General features: G+C 31.2%; 1 protein-coding gene across 2 annotated transcripts in view; it reads right to left on the reverse strand.

Annotated features, from left to right (window-relative positions):
* The window catches only part of LOC126742241 (neuropeptide F receptor), a 67,736-nt gene extending 45,883 nt beyond the window's left edge, over positions 1–21,853 (reverse strand). For both annotated transcript variants that reach the window (XR_007662511.1, XM_050448866.1), the window contains exon 1: positions 21,626–21,853. The gene's annotated coding sequence lies outside the window, so the exon portion shown is untranslated. The remainder of the gene's footprint in view (positions 1–21,625) is intronic.
* Positions 21,854–23,081: the final 1,228 nt, after the last annotated feature.

Genomic DNA, 23,081 nt, shown 5'->3' on the forward strand with positions numbered 1-23,081 from the left:
TCAACACAAAAGCTTCGCATATTCAGCAATACGTCTTCGTAAAACCCCGGTTCCCGACCTTTAGGTTTGGGTAATAACATCCTAAAGTAGATTTTCCTGCGGCGGCTTTTTCTCCTCACGTTTCTCGGCAATTTTCTTGCTTCTTTTTTAATAATACCAGGACTAAAGTTATATATAAAAACATAAACGGAGGTTATTATAAAATTCATATATTGTTTTTTTCAAAGTATCATTAAGGCATTCTGGACCCTGGAAACGTTCCAGAAAATCGTTTTTTATACCGAAAAATGATAAACGACCATATTTTATTGTAGCGGTCCAATAATTTCGAATCAATATCTTCAATCTGTTATAAAATATATCCCGATGGAAGAGGAGTGTATTCGTAATTTATTACTTTTGCCTCATAAATCATATAAGAATTGGAAGTTCGGTTTTTCTTTTTTTTATATACAGTAAAAGCTCTTTATTCTCTTCTTTTTTAATAAAGAAACCGTAAATATGGAATGGTAATTTATATGGGATTGTACGGGATGCGTTCCTAGGTGACAAAATAACAAACAAGTACATACATACATAATATAAAAAATGAATTTAATTGAAGTTTTTAACCATATTCATTAATTATTACCTTCAGGCTTCGGCAATGGCTTAAAGAAATTTGTATCGCCATTCATAACGTAGAAATTCATACCGATATTCAGCAGTGGCATTAGCAATTTGCCTCTTAAAAATAAGGTCCTATAGATGGATCAATTTTCATAAAAAAATCACAAAGTTCATTTGGCATTCTTAAACCTTCGCTAAGATTTTTTGAATTAAATGTTACGTTTCCAGTGCTTGTTGAAGCCTCTTCTTCGATAGGCTGCAAATTTAACGTTTCCTCCAAGTCCGTTTCAGTCAAATCTTCATCTTGCGATTCAACGTTGATTGAAGAGGCGGTTCCCTTTTCAATCAACGGATTCAAGCAACGTCTGAATGTCATTTGATGCTATGTCTTCGAACCCATCTCGTCCTATTTCGTTCGCAATTTCGGCTATGCTTGCAGTCAAAGTTTGAATTTGCACAGATTCTTCGTCATTTCCTGTAGTCAGAGCGGCCTGTGTCAAAGCGATATCATTTAACAATATATTTTGGGTATGTTGTAATAAGGTCAATTTTACTTTTTTATTAGTCCATTTGACGATGCGTTTACAAGGGACATTTCTTTGAATACTTTTTATCATGCACCGACGTACTGATTCGATCCGCGAATAAGGACATTTTTAGCCGCGAATATAGGAGTTGGTTCGCATTTTTTTAATCCGCGAATCAAGGAATCGCGAATAAAGAGCTTTTACTGTACCTTGAAATTTTATGTTTGCATGTTTATATAATAGGTTTTTATGCAGATTTAGAAAGCAGGAGTATAATAATGAACATTGAACTTGTTACTGAACACCTTATTTAATGCCGGTGGAAAAAAATCACTATTTTATAAATATTTCTAATATGTTTAATCAAGTACATTAAATTACTACTCTAATATCACATTCTCCAATTAAATATTCAGTTTTGTCTGAGTTAATCAAGACGAAATTTTCGGTCAAAGGTTTTGATGGCATTTCGTTACAACTACTACACCTTGAATAATGATTCTTTTTTTCAACTAGCCTTTCAACTACAACAAATGTTTAAAGTCTCTAGAAGATATAACTCCGGTAATAAATTCCTTCCAAACTAAGTCTATGGGAATGAAAAAGCATCTAGAACATATCATGTAACTTGTAGTACTCTTCAGAACCGTCCTAAAAAGGTAAAATCGATCAAAATAATTAGAAATTAAGAAGACATGCAGTTTATTGGCTTTTAATTATGTGGAAGCCAACAATTAATGTTATTAATGTTAAAATATGTGGTGATGACTGGTACTATGAGTTCTTTTGGAAATTCTTACTGTCCCATGCACAGGACACTTCAGCGCACTCTATTGTCCCGGTTTAAAGACTCTAGGTCAGCTAGTTTCCTTAAGAAACTGACAAATGTTTCAAGGGTATCCTACTAATTATTTTATTAATTTTAACGAAAGCGAACTTTAAAAACTTATTAATATCTTAAAAACTAGTCAAAAATCTTTTGGAAATTTTTAGTGTCTTATGTACAGGACACTTGAGCGCACCCTACTGTCCAGGTTTTAAGACTCTAGGTTAGCTAATTTCGTTGAAAAACTAGCGAATGTTTCAAGGTTACCCTACTGTCATGATATGCGCATCTCAGTTCAGGTGCCGCGACTATACATCTAATTTCTACTTAGCTGTAAATATCTTATAAGTCTAGAGAATAAAGAGGGTTGAATTTAGACATGCACCGGTGTATCATTTATTAAATAAAAACCATAACATGGTGCTGTGAACAGGTGCTAACCGTGTTAATTAACGATATCTCAAAATAATTAAATTGATTTAGTGCTCGGGAGTATTTGTATTTGTATTATCACATTTTGGTATACATTAGTGTACCAATAGTACTAATTCTTAAAGTCGTGACGCCATTCAAGATGGCTACCGGAATTTCACCTCCATCACCAATGGAATGGACAGGAACAACAGATGAAAATTGGCGCTTTTTTAAGCAAAAGTTTGAATTGTATCTGAAGGCTACTGAAACAGTTCAAAAATCGTCAAGTAGACTTTTTCAAGATTTTCAAAGTGCTCTCATTTCCTTAGTTCTGCTCGGATTCTGTTATAACCCGGTGTTTTCGTAATCTAGACGATCAGAATAAGACGCTGGTATACTTAGTTTGATTTCGAAAAATATCAATTTTTGGTGAAAAAATTCGATACGGGGGGGTATACCCGAAAAATGAAAAAACCCAAACTTTGAAGGTCGATATCTCGGCTTCTATGGGAGCTATCGGGAAAATTCCAACGGTTTTGTCTTAGTTTTATCATTCTGAATCCAACGAGACCATCCGCAAGGTCGTAGCTTTTACGATAGCCGAGATATGGCATTTTTGATGCCCATTTTTGGCCTCAAAAACGGACGACGAAAACGACTTTTTCAAGATTTTCAAAGTGCTCTCATTCCCTTAGTTCTGCTCGGATCCTGTTATAACCCGGTGTTTTCGTAATCTAGACGATCAGAATAAGACGCTGGTATACTTAGTTTGATTTCGAAAAATATCAATTTTTGGTGAAAAAATTCGATACGGGGGGGTATACCCAAAAAATGAAAAAACCCAAACTTTGAAGGTCGATATCTCGGCTTCTATGGGAGCTATCGTAAAAATTCCAACGGTTTTGTCTTAGTTTCGTCATTCTGAATCCAACGAGACTATCCGCAAGATCGTAGTATTTACGATAGCCGAGATATGGCATTTTTGATGCCCATTTTTGGCCTCAAAAACGGACGTCGAAAATGACTTTTTCAAGATTTTCAAAGTGCTCTCATTCCCTTAGTTCTGCTCGGATCCTGTTATAACCCGGTGTTTTCGTAATCTAGATGATCAGAATAAGACGCTGGTATACTTAGTTTGATTTCGAAAAAAATCAATTTTTGGTGAAAAAATTTGATACGGGGGAGTATACCGAAAAAATAAAAAAACCCAAACTTTGAAGGTCGATATCTCGGCTTCTATGGGAGCTATCGGGAAAATTCCAACGGTTTTGTCTTAGTTTCGTTATTCTAAATCCAACGAGACCATCCGCAAGGTCGTACCTTTTACGATAGCCGAGATATGGCATTTTTGATGCCCATTTTTGGCCTCAAAAACGGACGTCAAAAAGTGCCTTTTTCAGGATTTTCAAAGTGCTCTCATTTCCTTAGTTCTGCTCGGATCCTGTTATAACCCGGTGTTTTCGTAATCTAGGTGACCCAAATAAGACGCTGGTATACTTAGTTTGATTTCAGAAAAAATCAATTTTTGGTGAAAAAATTCGATACGGGGGGGTATACCCAAAAAATGAAAAAACCCAAACTTTTAAGGTCGATATCTCGGCTTCTATGGGAGCTATCGGGAAAATTCCAACGGTTTTGTCTTAGTCTGGTCATTCTGAATCCAACGAGGCCATTTGCAAGGTCGTAGCTTTTACGATAGCCGAGATATGGCATTTTTGATGCCCATTTTTGGCCTCAAAAACGGACGTCGAAAACGACTTTTTCAGGATTTTCAAAGTGCTCCCATTCCCTTAGTTCTGCTCGGATCCTATTATAACCCGGTGTTTTCGTAATCTAGACGATCAGAATAAGACGCTGGTATACTTAGTTTGATTTCGAAAAAAATCAATTTTTGGTGAAAAAATTCGATACGGGGGGGTATACCCAAAAAATGAAAATACCCAAACTTTGAAGGTCGATATCTCGGCTTCTATGGGAGCTATTGGGAAAATTCCAACGGTTTTGTCTTAGTTTCGTCATTCTGAATCCAACGAGACCATCCGCAAGGTCATAGCTTTTACGATAGCCGAGATATGGCGTTTTTGATGCCCATTTTTGGCCTCAAAAACGGACGTCGAAAACGACTTTTTTAGGATTTTCACAGTGCTCTCATTCCCTTAGTTCTGCTCGGATCCTGTTATAACCCGGTGTTTTCGTAATCTAGATGATCAGAATAAGACGCTGGTATACTTAGTTTGATTTCGAAAAATATCAATTTTTGGTGAAAAAATTCGATACGGGGGGGTATACCCGAAAAATGAAAAAACCCAAACTTTGAAGGTCGATATCTCGGCTTCTATGGGAGCTATCGGGAAAATTCCAACGGTTTTGTCTTAGTTTCATCATTCTGAATCCAACGAGACTATCCGCAAGATCGTAGCTTTTACGATAGCCGAGATATGGCATTTCTGATGCCCATTTTTGGCCTCAAAAACGGACGTCAAAAAGTGCCTTTTTCAGGATTTTCAAAGTGCTCTCATTTCCTTAGTTCTGCTCGGATCCTGTTATAACCCGGTGTTTTCGTAATCTAGATGATTAGAGTAAGACGCTGGTATACTTAGTTTGATTTCGAAAAAAATCAATTTTTGGTGAAAAAAATCGATACGGGGGGGTATACCCAAAAAATGAAAAAACCCAAACTTTGAAGGTCGATATCTCGGCTTCTATGGGAGCTATCGGGAAAGTTCCAACGGTTTTGTTTTAGTTTCATCATTCTGAATCCAACGAGACTATCCGCAAGATCGTAGCTTTTACGATAGCCGAGATATGGCATTTTTGATGCCCATTTTTGGCCTCAAAAACGGACGTCGAAAACGACTTTTTCAGGATTTTCAAAGTGCTCTCATTCCCTTAGTTCTGCTCGGATCCTGTTATAACCCGGTGTTTTCGTAATCTAGGTGACCCAAATAAGACGCTGGTATACTTAGTTTAATTTCGAAAAAAATCAATTTTTGGTGAAAAAATTCGATACGGGGGGGTATACCCGAAAAATGAAAAATTCCAAACTTTGAAGGTCGATATCTCGGCTTCTATGGAAGCTATCGGGAAAGTTCCATCGGTTTTGTCTTAGTTTCGTCATTCTGAATCCAATGAGACCATCCGCAAGGTCGTAGCTTTTACGATAGCCGAGATATGGCATTTTTGATGCCCATTTTTGGCCTCAAAAACGGACGTCGAAAACGACTTTTTTAGGATTTTCAAAGTGCTCTCATTTCCTTAGTTCTGCTCGGATCTTGTTATAACCATTACGTAAACAAATTATGCGGGTCCTTAGTACTTCCTATTATGAACTACTGTAACATTGTTTAGATAAAGTCACCCTGTATCGTTTACAGAAGCTTCAAAATCAGTGCTGTAGATTCATTTTCAACTTAAGGAAATATGAAAAGAGTTTCCGAAAAAATGGTTGCGTGGAGTTCATATATATTTTTGTTCATGTAATTAGAGGTTAAGTTAATTTAGCTCTAGGCTAGACTTCGCCTTTGTATATTTTGCTATAATAAAGATATTATTTATTTATTTAAGTATATTTTTTCTATACTTAAAAACCTATTATCTCCTATGCAACATGGATTTTTTCCCGAGAGATCCATTAATACGAATTTGATTTCTTATATACAGTACATTAAGGATAACATAGAAAATTGATATAATCCTATTTACAGAAGGCAACAAATTTTCAGGTCTGGTTTGGTAGATCACAATCAATGATGAATGAATGCTTATTTCAACTTCCAAAATTCTAGTTATTTGTTATACGACGATAATTCGACAGTTTATAGGAACATTGGTAATTTTACTGATTGTCTTGACCTCGAAGGACTCCAATCTGATTGCTTAAAAAATCATCTGTCATTAAATGCAAATAAATGTTTAGTTATTACATGTACAGAAAATCGCAATATCCAATTATAATTTAATCTCTTCAATGCTTAAGCGTTAAAGAGTGGTCAAGGATTTACGTGTGCTACTTCATGAAAAAAAATTAAAATGCCCACAACGCAAACATTTTAGAAACAATAGTAATTTAATGCTTATGTTGGCAGTCGGCTATCCTTCTTTGTGTGGAATCCTGGGTATGATGGACAGAACAAATTCTTAAGGTGCCTGCCTTTCAGAAACTATATGCGATATATAATAATTTGAACTGTAAGCAATGAATTCAATGTGCTCCGCTTAAAACATCGACGAATCATTAAGAATATATAATTTTTTTATGAATTGTATGCATCTATTATCAATAATACTAATAGCTTCTATTGGTATTGTGGTTCTTGCATATCATATTAGTAGCTCTGCAAATTCATTAATAAACAGAATGTTGAGATATGCTAATATTAGGGACTAGATTTCTATCATGCATCAATATAAGTTGTACAAAATCGCTCAAAAATTAATTATTGGAATCAGAATTATAAGTATCGGAGTTTCGGATAAGAGATCTTTTTGCAATGTATTTAAGTTTGATTTTTTTTAATGTAATTAAATAATTTTTAGTTCCTATTTATGTAATATGAGGACATTTTTTAGGCGATTACTTGTTTGTGTCCCTAAGTATAAATAAATAAGTAACTTTATGGATTAGGTCTATTCGGGAGATTACATGTAGAAGACACTTATTGGTACTTCTATGGTGACATAGAACAATGTACGATTTTTTGTCATTAAAAGCTAAATTTCCTCCTAAAACCTAAAAAATTCATAGCATTTTTTTATGGAAAACTTCATAATATACGAAGAACGTAATAGCTCATTTTATCGTAGGATTGATAGTTTCGACGATATTTATAGTACAGTGTCTTTTATGCCATTGAACCATCATAAAAAAAATTATACTTAGATTCATTGGGATTTTTGAAGGATTACTAAATAATTCAATCAAATCAGACGGACATTTTTCAACAAATTAGTCTTATTGTCGTCTAATAGTCCTGGATTATGAGTCTGTTTTTTTTTTAATATTCAACAAGAGTAAAAAGAAGAAAAATGAAAATAATTTTAAAGGAAAAACAAACAAACATTAATTTCGTAGAAAAATATTTAATTAGCTTCTGGATAAAAATAAATTCGCCTGCCTCAAATAAATAAAGAAGTTATACAACTGATCATCTGCAGAAAAATAACAACCTCACTTAAGTAAAGTAAATGAAAGCAGTAATATCATTTAAAAAGCTTCCAAGAAGATGTCTGCAAATGTATACATAAAGAAATAGTTGAGCTCTTATTAAAATTCGCCGAACTTATTATACATGCAAAGTGAATTTAACTGGAAATTATTTCTCAAAGGACCCTTTTGACTTGGAACTTAATTTACTTGTTTATTATGCCATCGAAGCCTTCGATTTGTAAAAACATGCAAATTCTATAGTTTTTTTTTATGTATATATTATTTATTGTTAAAATCTTTTCATAGATACTATATTAAAGAGCCAAGTTCTGAGTTTGATCTCAGAAACTTCGACGAAATATAAGTTTTACCATGAATTTATTTGGCCTAAATCCAACAGTGCAGTTAGATTGTTAAACTTACGCCGAATGTCTAATATATTCAAACGGTTAATGATGTTTTATATAAAAAAAAATATGTTTTTACCAATAACTTTCTTTAGGTTATTATTATATGTTTTTCCGACCACGCGGCACAGACCTTTTAATTTAATACTATATAAAGGTTTCAAAGACATAAAGCGCGTTTTAATTAATATTGATCTAAAATTAGTCAAGCATTTATTGCTGCTGAAGTTTATATTTGACTAAAAGGGAAATAAAAGAAACCGAGCGAGATAGGTAGAACTCTTTTGCGAACCTTTTAATATTCGAAAAGTTTTAAATGTCTTGCGTTAAAAGTTCAGATTGCTTTTCCCAGTTTCGATACACCCCGAGATACTCTCCGGTAAGTTTGTATTAACGGAAAAGTTTTCGGGTATGTTACTTAGATTTATATTAATAGAGTTAACTTTTTGTTTTTGCAAAAAGTTCTCCGTTTCTTATCTCTAATTAACATCGAATACCTTGACTCAAAATTACACTGTCAAATTCTTGTTTCTAACCGATATTCCTCATTTAGCATTTAAATTAAATGGCAACATTTAATTTCGAATTTACCACTTGATCCGGGCTTTATCACATTAAAATAGAGAAATTGGAAAAACTTTTAACAAAGCTTTTACTACAGCGTTAAATTCCACTAACAGTTACGTAACACAAATAGTTTACTGTAGCTTTAGTTTGGTGTTTTATTACTGGATTCATTAGAAATGATTGATACGAGCTACTACTTCGTGAAAACTTTCCCAGAAGTTTTAGGAAGTAAATGATGTATTGCTTATTTTATGCTTTTGGACTTTTTTGTCATTTTATTGTAAAATAAATTCTCAACTAGTCTCTACTCTTTGTTGTAACCATTAGGGTATATATATAGAAGCTACGAACATTCATCTTGCAAGGAATAAAAGCTGACAAATTTTTACCGGGTGACAAATGAGGAAAATAGAAAAGTTTTTCGTAGCTTAAGGGGAAAATCTCATCGGCGAGATGAGGTTTGGAATTTTAAAGTGTACTTTTTTTTATAGCGAGTATATACATTTACTTTGACAAATTAATGTTATATAAGTGTGAAAAATGGTTGTAAAAAAAAAATTATTTTCAGCACTGGAGCGTTTATACAATGCTGCTTATACAAAGTGTTCCGAAACTATTGTGCCAGAATGAGAGAGTAGGGAGATCTCGCCAAAATAAACTTTTTTCACTCATTAATCATACTTAATTAACTATGTACAGGGCGGCCAAATAAGCGAGGCAAGCGGCTGTATCTCAGGACCTGTACATCTGGCGACATTGTGAATTTTTTTATTATTATAAAAGTGGTCATGAAAAAATTCTGGAAATTATCTTTAAGTTCCATATTTCACCACTGTAAATTCTAAACCACTTATTTGATTTTAGCAATTCAAAATTAATTTCCTAGATAAATGTAGCTGCTTTAAAAGTCTGATATCATCACTACTCTATAGTTTCTAATAAAAGCGCCAGAGAGCAATTTGCATTAATTCCAGTTTTTTTCATTTTGCTCTAAAAATTCAAATTGAATGGTATATTTTTGACATTCTATTTAAAAAGTAAATAAAATTTGAAAAATTATTGTGAAAACCACACGATGATATCTTTGCTCGTTTTAAAGTTATAGCGAATTAAAGTTTTTTACGCATCGAGGCAAAGGCGAATAATTTTATTAACGAATTTCTTTTTATATTTAATTTATGGTCCTGAAAAGGACCGATTTTAAACCCAAACATATTTGGTATTTAATGCCTCGACAGGTGTTCAAACTGCTTTCCATCACATTCCAAACAAGCTTCCGCAGTCTTCTTTGGGTGGATGAAACTGCTGTTTCGATTTCAGCAGCTGATATTTCATTTATTGCACCACGGATTCAGTTTTCCATATCCTGTCTTGTTGTAGGTCGAGTTTGGTACATAATATCTTTTAAACGACCCCATAAGTAAAAGTCTAGGCATGTTAAATCGGGTGACCTGGCCGGCCAAGGATACAAACTCCCCCTTCCGATCCAACGCCCTTGAAAGTAATTATTTATATGATTTAAGTAAAATCTGTATTGTTGTGACAAATTCATAATGAGTTACTTATTATATTGGGTATTACGTCACTTATAGCAAAAATCAATTTAGAAATTTTTATCTCACACGCTCAACAATTGAAAATAAGAAGAAAATAGACTTATTCACGTATTTAAAAGAAATATGAACTTAAATCTGTAACGATACCGTTCGATATACTTAATTTAATTTAAGTTCAATAAGTTTTAAATACAATAATTTACTTGGGGTATAATAGATTTTTTATATACCTAGGAGCTGAGGTTCAATCTATTAATCTCTGAGCTCGTTTCTTCTTTTCAATATCCTACCTAACTTTGTTATGAATATTACAATTAAAAAACGATAAAAAACAACAAGAAGACCTACTTTTTTAAAAAATACCTAATTTGAACCAACGTTTCGGTAGTTATATCTACTACCGTTATCAAGGTAATTAAAGTAAAATTAAATTAAATTAAAAATAAAATATACTTATCTTTCAAATTTTCAGTAATGCAGTCTCATAAAAATTTCTTCCTAATTCGAAAATACTTTATATACTTTTTTATATGATTTGACGGTTTATTAATAGTTTGACAAACTATTTTAAAAGATTAGGGTACTTTTTTAAAAATTAAAGGGGTGTGATCTTAATATAAATTAATCATAGAAAATACATGAATATCAAATATTTTAAATCATTAATTAATTTTGAGAATACCCTGATCTACTTCTCTCTTTAGCAAAGGAATCCATGTATTATGAAAATCAACCGAACAAGTAGCTAAGCATTTATCTTCATTTAATATTATAAATGCACTTTCCTTTAGCTTACGTAATTTTGAAATTGGTTCCTTTGCTAAAATTGAGGAAGCATTCCAGTCTATTCTGTGGTTATTGTCGAATGCATGTTGTGTAATTTTTGATTTTTGAAAATCATTGTTTTTTATGTAAGATTTATGTTCATTAATTCTTTTTGGTAATGGTCTACAGGTTTCACCTATGTAAAATTTACCACAAATACAAGGAATTTTATAGATTACATTTTTATTAAATTCATTTTCATTGAAAGGTTTAGTTTTTGTTAATAAGTATCGTCATGTGTTTTGTGATTTAAAAATAGTTCTTTTATTATTTTTTTTAGCAATTCTTTTTATTTTATCAGAAAAACCTGGAATAAATGGTAAAATAAGATTTGTCGTAAAAAGTGGTTGATTCAATTTTATACGTGGATTATCAAACTCTTTAAAGCAATTTTCTAAAAATTCTTTGGGATAATTATTTTGAATTAAGATATTTTTAATAAAATCTTTTTCAGTTGTTAAATATTGATTATTACAAATAATGTGTGCACGATCATATAAACTTTTTACCACTCCTTTTTTTACCATTATTGGATGATTAGAATTAAAATTAAGATATCTATTAGTATGAGCTGGTTTACGGTAAATTTTAGTTTCAAAATTTTGTAAATCCTTTTTAATTTAAATATCAAGAAAAGGAAGCTGACCATCAGCCTCCTTTTCAAGAGTAAATTTTATAGTAGATTCTTTTGAGTTAATGTAATTTAAAAAATTTATAAGATCTATTTCGTTATGGTGATATATTGAAAAAATATCATCAATATATCGCCACCATATTTTAGGTTTTTTATCAAATGTATTAATAATTTCAAATTCAAAATTTTCCATAAATATATTACTTAAAATTGGTGAAAGAAGAGAACCCATAGCCATACCAAAGTTTTGTTGATAAAATTCATTATTGTATTGGAAGTATAAGTAGTGGTATAAGTAGTTTTTACACAATAGGTTAAAAGTTCTAAAATTGTATTAACGCTTAGTGTTATACCTTCTGCCAAATTATTATCATTCTGTAATTTATTTTTAACAATATTTAAAGTTTTGCCAACAGGAACATTAGTAAAAAGACTTACAACATCAAAACTTACCAATAGATCATGAGGGTTAAAAGAAATTGTAGAAAGTTTTTCTAAAAAGTGTTGAGAATTTTTAATGTAAGAATCAGAATTATTAGTGTATGGAGTTAAGATATTTAAAAGATATTTTGCAAGAGGATGAGTAGGTGAATTTATGCTACTAACTATAGGTCTTAAAGGAACATTTATTTTATGTATTTTTGGTAAACCATAAAAATGTGGTGATTTACTATTATGTGGAGTTAATTTAAATCTATCAATATTAGAAAATTGGTTTTTATGCTTTTTAAGTAAATTATAAATTTGTCTTTCAATTTTTTCTGTAGGATCTTTAGATAATTTAAAATAATTGCCATCATTAATTATTAAATTTAATTTATTTTCATAAGTGTTAATATTTAAAAGAACAGTAGCATTACCTTTATCGGCTGGAAGTATTTTAATATTATTATCGGTTTTAAGTGTCTTTAAAGCTTTTAATTCTAAAGAGTTTAGATTTTGTTTAATTTTAATTGGTTTTTCAATTTCTACCTTTGCCCTAATTCTAAATTCATCTTGTTGATCCCTTGGTAAGTCTTTCGTTGCGTTTTCTATAGCTGAAATGATATTTAATTTTGGCAGAATTTTTGGAGTAATTGAGACCTTTAGAAAGAACAAGTTTTTCTGTATCAGATAAAACTCTATCTGACAAATTAATAACAGTTTTATTTATAAAATCATTATTATTTGTGTTTAAAAGTACTTGATTTATATTTTCATAATGAAGTAGATTTATTTTATTTATGTGAATTTGTTTTTGTTTTTGAAAATTATTATACCTCAAGTAAATTAGGTATATCGAACGGTATCGTTACAGATTTAAGTTCATATTTCTTTTAAATACGTGAATAAGTCTATTTTCTTCTTCTTTTCAATTGATGAGCGTGTGAGATAAAAATTTCTAAATTGATTTTTGCTATAAGTGACGTAATACCCAATATAATAAGTAACTCATTATTTATATGATGCCGCACCAAACCGGAAAAATATGCTTGGCACCTGTCCAATTGGAAATACATGGTCCGTCTTACTTCCGATGTCAAATCTTCCATTAAAATAGGCAAGGAATTTTTTTAAAAATGCAAAAAAACATTACCGGTTAATGTGCCATCAAAAAAACAAGGACCAATAATTTTCATTCCGATAATGCCACACCACCATGGCCGGATTAAAGTTTTGTGGGGCCCGGGGCTAATAAAGGATCAAGGGGCCCCTTATAAATAAAATGCAAAAAATATTATTTATAACACTACATATATATTACTTATATAAAAGAAATGGTTTTTTTGAAAATAGGAATATTAAAATACATTTTTTCGTAATTTTAGTTTTACAAAATCTTCTATTACGTCATTAAACTCTAAATCCTTCAAAACGTTCATTTCTTTACACATTAATGTTCCTCCTGCATTGTGGCTCTATATTTATTTTTTATATAAACTAGCTTGGAAAAGGAACTTTCAGACCCACAATTTGCTGGTATCTGGATTGGTATCGATAGATAAATTTTCAAAAGCGTATATACGTTAGGAAACGTGTCAATTAATTGGTGTTCTAAAATATATCCTAAAAGATCAAGTGGATTGCATATTTTTCGGAAGAGGATTTAAGAAGTTCCGAGAAAAATACCAGCTCATCTATTAAATTAATGTTTAGGTCATCTGCGTACACGCTTATTACTTTTGCAGAAAACTCTTCAACTTCTGATTTAGATAAACATACATTAGAGCTAAGTTTTGAAATCAAACCAAACAACTGGGCAAAATCTAAATAGGCATTACACCGTCGTTCTAATTCATTGACCAGCTTATCTACTATTACTAAAAATGACTGCGTGCGAAATAATTCTCTTTCATTCAATAATATTTTATTTTTATCGCCCGGGTATTTTTTTTGTCGGTTTGATCTGCCCATAGAATACTCATATTCTTCCTGTGGTAGTAAACTTTTGGCTTCTTCTTCAAACAAGTCAAATTGGTCTCGGAAACAGGAAACACTTCTGATTCACCAAACAACAAATCCAGACCTGGCTTTTGAAGTATATTGGAAGCTTCCCGAAAAAGTCTTAAAATTTTGCCATTACAAGAGTCTCCATTTTTATCATTTGTTTAGAAAGTCCCATGGCTTCTAACTTGGTGTCTTTTTTTTCTGATGGATCATCCGACATCATTTTTAAGCAGCTGTTGATTTGCAGATAGCTTGTTACTAACGCTTTTGCTGCATCTTCTCTACAGCTCCAACGAGTGGTACTTAACGACTTGACAGTAAGGTTTTTGCCAATATTATCTAAAAGCAAATGCCATCGATGTGTGGAGGACCCAAAAAAAAGCATACAATTTTTACAAAATTTAAAAAACTTTGTAGCATCAAGGCAATCGTCAACAGCACATTCTCCAACTAAATTTAAAGAGTGTGCAAAACATGGCACGTAAAAAGCTACCTTGTCATTCACGGGGCCCGGGGCTCCAGCCCCTTTAGCCCCATGGGTAATCCAGGCCTGCACATCACAGAATCTGTGACAAAAAATCCCCGTTTTCGCGAATCATTGCTAGTATCATAGAATAACCAGACAAAACTTCTCTCGTTAGCCTATGCTAGTATCAAAAATTCGGCGCTCAAAATCATGTTTGTTTAGTGCTTGGTGTAGGATTATATGAAAAGGGTGTAGCCTTAAAATAAAAAGAAATCCCTATAGGTATTCGAGAAGAAGGTGGTGTATAATAAGAAGATGTATTGCCTGTGGCCTTTAAGTATATTTTGAACAGTAGTTCGAGCTATTCCCAAATCTAAAGATAACGCACGAGTTCAATCCAATATGCCTATTAAACTCTACGTAGGCCAACACATTATTTTCTTCAGTTCTTCCAGTAGAGCGATGCCTTCTAAATTTGGGCCGACTAAAACTACCAGTATCGCGTAGTCGCTGTACCAACCGTCACCCTTACATTTTTGCATAATAGTTTCGGAACACCTTGTATAGAAAAATGGCAACAAATTTGATTTTTTAAATGGAGCACTAAATTATCTTAAGTATGCGTGTAGAAATTTGAAAAAAAAAAATTTTTACTAATTTTTTGAGATATGGGTATATTGTAAAAATCTTGGAAATAAAATTGAGTTTTCCAAAAAAAAATTTTCTCAAAAGCTTCTAATTTTTTTTGAAAATCGCTAGAATAAGTATCCAGCTCAATTATACCAGGAATGTGTGTAGAAATATTCAAAATTTCATTTTAACTGGTTTTTGAGAAAAAAAAATCGATTTCTCCAAAAATTTTTTTTTTCTCGAAATCCTTATCTCAAATTTTTTTGCAAAACGCTGAAATAGGTGTCTAGTCGAATTATTTCAGGAATATGTGTAAGGATTTTTATAATTCTATTTTTACAGGTTTTTGAGTTATAGGTACTTTTTGGAAATTTTTTTTTTTTCAAAATTCTGTGAATTTCCTTATAAACGCTCAACTAGTTTTCAGTTAAATTATCCTAGGAATACGTGCAAAAATTTTCAAAATATTACTTCTACTGATTTTTGCGATTTTTAGAGAAGTATGATTAGAAAAATGCTCAAAATGAAGCAAGGAATCAAAGTTCAAAAATCAAAATTTAAAAATCAAAGGTCTTTGCATTTTTCTAAATAAGCGGTAACACTGCAGTGTTGAAAATATTTTAAGTCGTTAGAGCATTATTGGTTGCCAAATTTTCAGAAAAATGCCACATTCATCACCCTGTATATTAAAATGTCCCAAAATTTTAACAACAAAACTTTCTATCGATAGCAAAGTCACTCTACTGTATTAAAACTGGAAAAAGTAATTAAAACTTTAACAGATACCACTGAACTTTGAGCTTCTCATTTTTTTTTTACTCAATTCTTTATGAAAGTCGAATTAATATGAACAAAAATTGCCCTTGACACGAACTCTACATTTATATGTACGGACCATCAAAGTCGTCATTGCATTTGAAATGCCGCTTTTAAAACTTCAATTTCTATTCTGCCCTAGTAAATGTATATTGTTTTAAAAAGAACCTTCGCGCAGCACAATAATATTAATACGGTGGAGCGCAAATAACTTCGGAAAAGGACCGTGAAAACCGTCTGGAAAGTATTTTATATCCGCTCTATAACCTTTTGTTCCTTTGTCAGATTTTTATTTTTAAGACAATACTGTGTTTTTATGACTTTAAGGGATAAAGTGAAAGAGACTTATTGTATTGTGGCCATGTAATAAACAAAAACAACTTATCCAATAAGGGAAACTGAGATAGAGACTCCATGAACATTGGAATTTATAGAAATGTTTATTTTTTATGTTAAAATATATCAAGGATGTAATGTCATTATAATCATCAAGGATTCTTAGATATAAAAAAACGTCTATTCTTTTTATTGGGCTGGATATAACAGTAGTCTAAATAAATATGAAGACTTTTAACATTTATACACAAGGGCAATAAATGATGTATATAAATCATCGCCGATACATACGAAAAATATAAATTGACACCGATATACAAAGAGTTTGCTAGCGAATTGATTTCTTTTTGTCACGATATTATTTATCTCAAAGCGCGAAACGGCGGTAACGAGACGTTTCCTTCTGTTCGCTTTATTCTTGTTTTCTGTACGTGGTGGATTGATTATTAATGTCTTAGACAGTGCACATCCTCCAATTCAAAACTAATTCAAAAAGTCCACAGATTATTAATAATGGACATCTATGATTTTGAGCCATTCATTGAACTTCAAATAATAAAGCCTTAAAAATACTACGTTAAAATCTTTTCAAATTCCTGAACTAAGTTAAAAATTAGGTATTCAAGAAGGCCTAAGAAAATACAGTAAAGAAAAATGGAAAATTTATTCTGCTTTTCTTAAATGAACCGCATCGTTGTTTCTCGAGTTTTAGACACTTGAATTTTTTTAAAGTATTTAATGTAATTTTTATGTATCCTCCAGACAGTCGAAATATTTTTTTTATATTTTTCCAGATATATATGAATTTCAAGTAATTTTTATTTCTATCAAGTATTGATACTTACTATTCAAACCTTCCAAGTATTTTAAGTTTTATTTTATTTCAGGCATTTCGATCGTTTCTTTATCAAGTTTTTTATTTTGAATGAAATAAAATTAAAAGTCAATCCAAAAGTCTGGAACATATAATAATAATAATAATAATAATAATAATAATAATAAACGTCTTTTATTTAACAAACAAATAGTTTACAGTTGTGATTATCATACATACATTTCTATAGGGATATAAGAGAGGCGAAGTCTAGCCATGTGGCTACTCTTATTTAACCTACCTAATCCCTCTGAAGTGAAAATAAAACAATATCATGCAATTTATTAGCGAATAGCTCTTTAAATGTACGCACACACTGTAGGAAGAAAAAAGAGTTACTTAAAGAATTATTATACACAACGACAAACTGTGCGATACAAAAGATATATTTTGTTATATTTTGAAATAATTTCAAAGCCTAGTCCAGTTCAGCATACAATGCCAATACCTGTTTATAAATTCTTCAAATATATTATAAGGTTGGTTTATTACACAAGTCAGATACACTTTTCCTGGTTATTCTCCCATTTTTTTTATTTATTCTTTTATTTTAAGTATTGCCTCAACATGCTCATTTTAAGTGTCTTTTTGTCTTTAGTAAGAAAGAAAAAAAAATCCTTTCTTATTCATGGTGAGTTTGTTGATTAAATAAAAACAAACGCATTTTGTATTTATATTTGTTAATAATAAATATTTTTAAATTATCAGGTATGGAATTATATAAGGTGATTGCATTATATGAAAAGGATCTTTTATACATAGATGTTTTATGTAACGGGATGGAGAATTTGGTTTTGTTTCTAATATTTTGTCCATGCATGTTTGTCCTTGGCAGAAATTTATTTTTAAGAGTATTCGATGTGTTAGTGGTATTAAGAAGCTTATGCACAAAATTTGAAAGATGTAGTTTTCTACGGCTTTCCATATTTAGCCAGTTATAAAAAAAAAAAATAAAAAAAAAAAAACAGTTATAGATTCTACAATTTTATGAGTAATATGGTCATGCTTCCTGATTCCGTATATCAATCGACAGCATGCGGTCTGTACCCTTTGTATTTTTTGTTTATCGAGAGCTGTAAGGCATGGACCGCATATAAAGTCACCATAGTTGAAATGTGAGAGTATTAATGTGTCGCATAAGCTTTTTTTCAACGAGTAGTTAAGCATATACGAAAATAATTCACACAATTGACCTGATATGTCTGCAATGAAATAAGAAATATCTTCCATCCATTTTATATCAGTATTTAAGTCTCTGGGTATTGCAAATTCTTTATCATGCAAGTAACGTCTGATCTCTTTAATATTCCAGACTTTTGGATAAATTTTATTTCAGGCAATTGAAATAGTTTTTTCCATATTTTCAATGTTATTTTTTTATTAATTTCAGTCATTTTAAATTATTTACAATGCCTGGAAGGTATCAATATTGGCTTCAAAACTATTAAAAATGTCTTTTGAGTTATTTTTCATTTTATTTTAGACACTTTTATGTCTCTTTGTAGGTCTAGGGTTTTTGAATGTTTTCCTCATACTTTCTCATATAAAGTGTATGTCTTCCAGGAATTTAACAAATACTTCTCTATGAATTTCAGATTTATTATATTTTAAAAAATTTTCCAGTTTATTCCAGGCATTTAACTCTGGAGCTGCAAATAACAACCCTAGTAACAATAAAATAATAAATAAATATTGAGAATCGAATATTTGACATATATTAAGATTTGCAATTATATCACTTGAAATTTAAAATATATATCCTTTCCGCTATAACTCGAAAACTAAAAGACTTAGTTTATTGATTTTTTTTGTAAAAACTTTGTTAATGTTATGGCTTTATTTCATACGCAGATAGTATAGCTAAATATCTTAAAATAAAAAAGTTTCTCGCTTACTGAAAATAGCTATGCCGAAAATGTTGATATTAAATATTTTTCTAGTTTTACAAAAAAACTAAGTTTTTCACACTAACAAAAATACCGCAGTTATTTTCGCTAACATTTCTTTTATTGAGGAAAAAAAAAGTAAGGTGATATCTTAATTAGTTCCCGAGATATCGCGAAGTATGTTTAAAAAAGTATTAAAAATCTTTTTGACAAATTTCCATAAAAAATGTTGTCCCTGCTAAAAAATGTTGTAATTGCCGATTCCGGGTAGCCAGGGACTTACTCTATCATTTTGTAAAGACCACATGTGGTTGTACCTCCAAAAATTTTTTTGAAACATTTTTGCACCTTTTTCAGTGGATGGATTTTTTTTTCTTTGTATTTATATTGTTAATTAATTAATTAATCTATAAGTGAGCATATGTAATATCTTATGAGGAAATATAAATTGTCTATTATTATATTGAAACAATAATATTTACATTCAAGAAATAGTCCATACTTGCAGTGGAGTCGTAGATTAAAGCAAAAAGAAAATCATCCAGTCTTCCTCTACTCGTTTATTAAACATTCAGTTTTTTAAAATACCCGACACATATTTCGGACACAGTGATGTCCATCATCAGGGGATAATAAAAGGAAATAGTTCTGAACAAAAAAAGGATTGAAGAACAGTTGTTCTTCTGAGTATTTTAAAAAACTGAATGTTTAATAAATAAGTGGAGTAATATAATAATATTTATTTTAAATTTTCATAGAATAGTTGCCTGGTCTCTCTAATATTAAAAGAATATATAAATAATTTATAAATACTTTACAAATGAAATCTATACTCGTAATGTAAATGCGTAAATATCAAGTTCGTTTTATTGCAATTTAAGATAATACTTAACATTCGTATATGATCTTATTCAATTAAGTCATTATTGCAAACAGAAGCATTTAAGATATTCATGTCGTAAATGAGATAAAATGTCTTTAAGACTTTTTAAAGGTATCTCTCTACTACCGGGGGGTACCTCCATCTATTTTATGTTTCATAATTATTCAGATATACAAAATACATTTTTCGAACACCTTATATTATTGTAGTCTGTACGTCATTATGGGTGAGATAAAGTTTGCCTCATTTACTAGATAATTTCATCTAGAAGACCCTTGGAAATGCTCTTTACATTGACAAATTTAAGACAAGGGTCCTATTACGGTCTACTTTGGTGACATTTGCATCATTCTATGATCATTGGATTTTTTAAAGAAATTAACGGATTTTCGTTGGACTTTATATTTTGATATATTTATTATAGGCGGTTGCCTTTTTTAAAAATTGATTATACCCTAAATTTACAATAATTAATAGATGTATTTACACGAAGTGTCTTGGGTACATTTTTCAGATTATGTTAACAAAGACGATTATGTTTATTTCAACACCAGATGGCCACTTATGTACACATTAAGCCACATATGTTCGTTTTTATTAAATATTTATTTATATTGTATATAGACGGGATAATTAATTATATATAGTGCAGGCTGTTCTCAAGTATACAGGGTGTTTTTAGTATTGTCATAATTCGATAGATTTGATACCTTTGTAGATGTTTTTCTAAAAATTGAAAGATAGTTTCTAAGCATCCATCTTTTATACACAATTTAATTTTTTATATTCGGCAGTGGCGTTCATGTGAGCTTTGAACTGAATATTTTCTTGAAAAAAAAGGGTATGCCACTGGATTTTCTAGTAAAAAAAATATTTTTTGCATTCTGTTATTCTTTTAGAGCGTATTTGGTCTCTTGATAATTTTTCGCCCGATGCATGGTTTTCGCATAAAAAATTGTTATTTTGAATAAGCCATAACGCTTAAATTTGATTATCTTAATAAAGTTATTTACTTTTATAACGTTTTTTTTTTCAGTAAAAAAATTATAAAATAATCTACAATTTATCGAAGAGTAGTGTAAAATTTAAGAAGTTTAGAACATAGAAAAAGGTTAAAAACGCCCTGTATATACACTTTTGATTGCTCTTTTTATATTTGGGACGAATTAACCGGGCTGAATTCTCATTCACCTGGAACAGGTTTGCCACAAATTTAAAAAAAAAACAAAAGACAGTTTTCACACACGTGAAAAAAAATTCGATACTTTGTTGTTTTTAACAAGCGTTGAACTGCCAAAGGAAAGTTCAAAAGAGAAGTGGAGAAAATTGTCTTCAACTGCCTGGAATAAAAAGAAAATTGTATCAATTTGACGATGGCAAACGCTTTAAAAAAAAAGACGTAAAATTGACCTACTTTTCCAAATAAAATTTAAAAAAAAAAATGCTTGATGCTTTTCGATCTCGGATTCAATTCATATTTCGCGCACCCGATATCCATATGTACGAATGTACGTTATCCCAAGGCAAAAGCTATTTCGACTGTTATAGGGTATTTGAAGTCACTGGTACATTAATAATATTCCATTATAGGAATTTTGTTTGCAACGCGATATGGAATGCTTCGTGTTCGTGAAATAGGAATGTCTATTTTTAACTTAAAAGGGATAGATAAGCTTCTATATTACATTCTTTATAAACGACTTATGTTATTGTGTATTATAACATAATTGCGTGGAATGTACTTAAATACTGATCATAAAACTTAATACTTATTAAAAAAAAAATGCCTTGCTTACTTTTAAATGTGTGAACCAGTCAAACTTCCAGTACTTTCCAAATTTCACCCTTCACGCACAAACCAGCATTTAAATTAATTCATTCACGATTAACGGATTTAATTATTTAATAAACTCCTCTGAAGTTTCGATATTAATATATTATAATAAAAGGAATAAGAAGGGTCGTTAATCGAAAGAGCGCAAAGCGCGACTAACTAGAGTTAGAGAAGGTAAAGGAGGCGTCGCGACGCCCGTCGATTCGCAACTGTTTTGCGTCGCGCAGCCCGATTTAACTTCTTCAATTTTTCGCTCCGAATATGTTATTCGCAAATCGGGAAACGAGGCTGCGCCGAATGACGTGACAATTTTACACTGAATATGACATAAATAGGTTCATCTTTGACAAAACTCTTTAATGGCTGAATTGAAGCCTATTATCTCTGACCACGATTTTTTTTCTCTTTTGTGTAATTAGTGCGTACTTTTGAGAAACGATTTTTTAGGATAGAAGCACAATGGCTACATGCTAAGTCACATTTTTCAAAGGAAAAGCACACTGGCTACAGGGTTTGTCAAGATTTTAGGGTAAAAGTCCACTATGTACATGTTTTGTCAAAATTTTTAAGGTAGAAGCACACTGAAACATTTTAAGTCAAATTTTCAGGCTATTAAGGACAGTGGTTAAATGCTCAGTAATTTTTTTTGGGGTAAAACTACACTGGTTATATGCTACGTTAATACACACATCAAAATGGTCTAAGGAACACTTAGAAAAATAGTTTTTTTCGCCTTATAAATTTTTATATATTTATATTTTCATACGGAATAGATACTACCTTTAATATTAAGATACCAACGAAGTAAAATAAATATTTGGTTACAAAAATCATGCTAGAACAGCGTTTTTTGCTACTTTTTGTCGAAATAACGCAGATTATAATTTTTAAATTCTAACGCAATATCGCATTTTCTGTGGTTCCAACCGAACAATTGTGATTTAGTTTTTATTCAATAAAAATGGAAAGACGACATTTAACTCGAGAGGAAATGCTTGAGGCAGGAACAAGTCAAAGAGACGTTGCAAGAGCTTTGGATACATCTCCAAGTGTAATTAACCGTTTGTGGACAAGATATGGAGAGACAAATGATGTTAGAGAACGGCATCAAGGCCCGTAGCGAGTTATCACACCTGCCCAAGACCGTTTTATAACTTTGCAAACTCAAAGAAATCCCACGGTCACAGCCTCTGTTTTAGTTCAGCAGCTCTCACGAGTGCATAACGTCGAGGTTTCAGGTCAAACTATTAGAAACCGTTTGCGTGAGAGAGGACTTCATGCCAGAAGATCCCTAAGGGTTTCTCGGTTAACTTTAGGAAATCAAGGTGCAGGATTTACGTGGTGCCAAGAACATGTTAATTGGAATCAAGAAAGATGGGCCACAGTTCTTTTTACAAATGAGTCTCGATTTTCATTTT

This window comes from Anthonomus grandis, chromosome 11 (genome assembly GCF_022605725.1).
Source record: "Anthonomus grandis grandis chromosome 11, icAntGran1.3, whole genome shotgun sequence".
Lineage (NCBI taxonomy): Eukaryota > Metazoa > Arthropoda > Insecta > Coleoptera > Curculionidae > Anthonomus > Anthonomus grandis.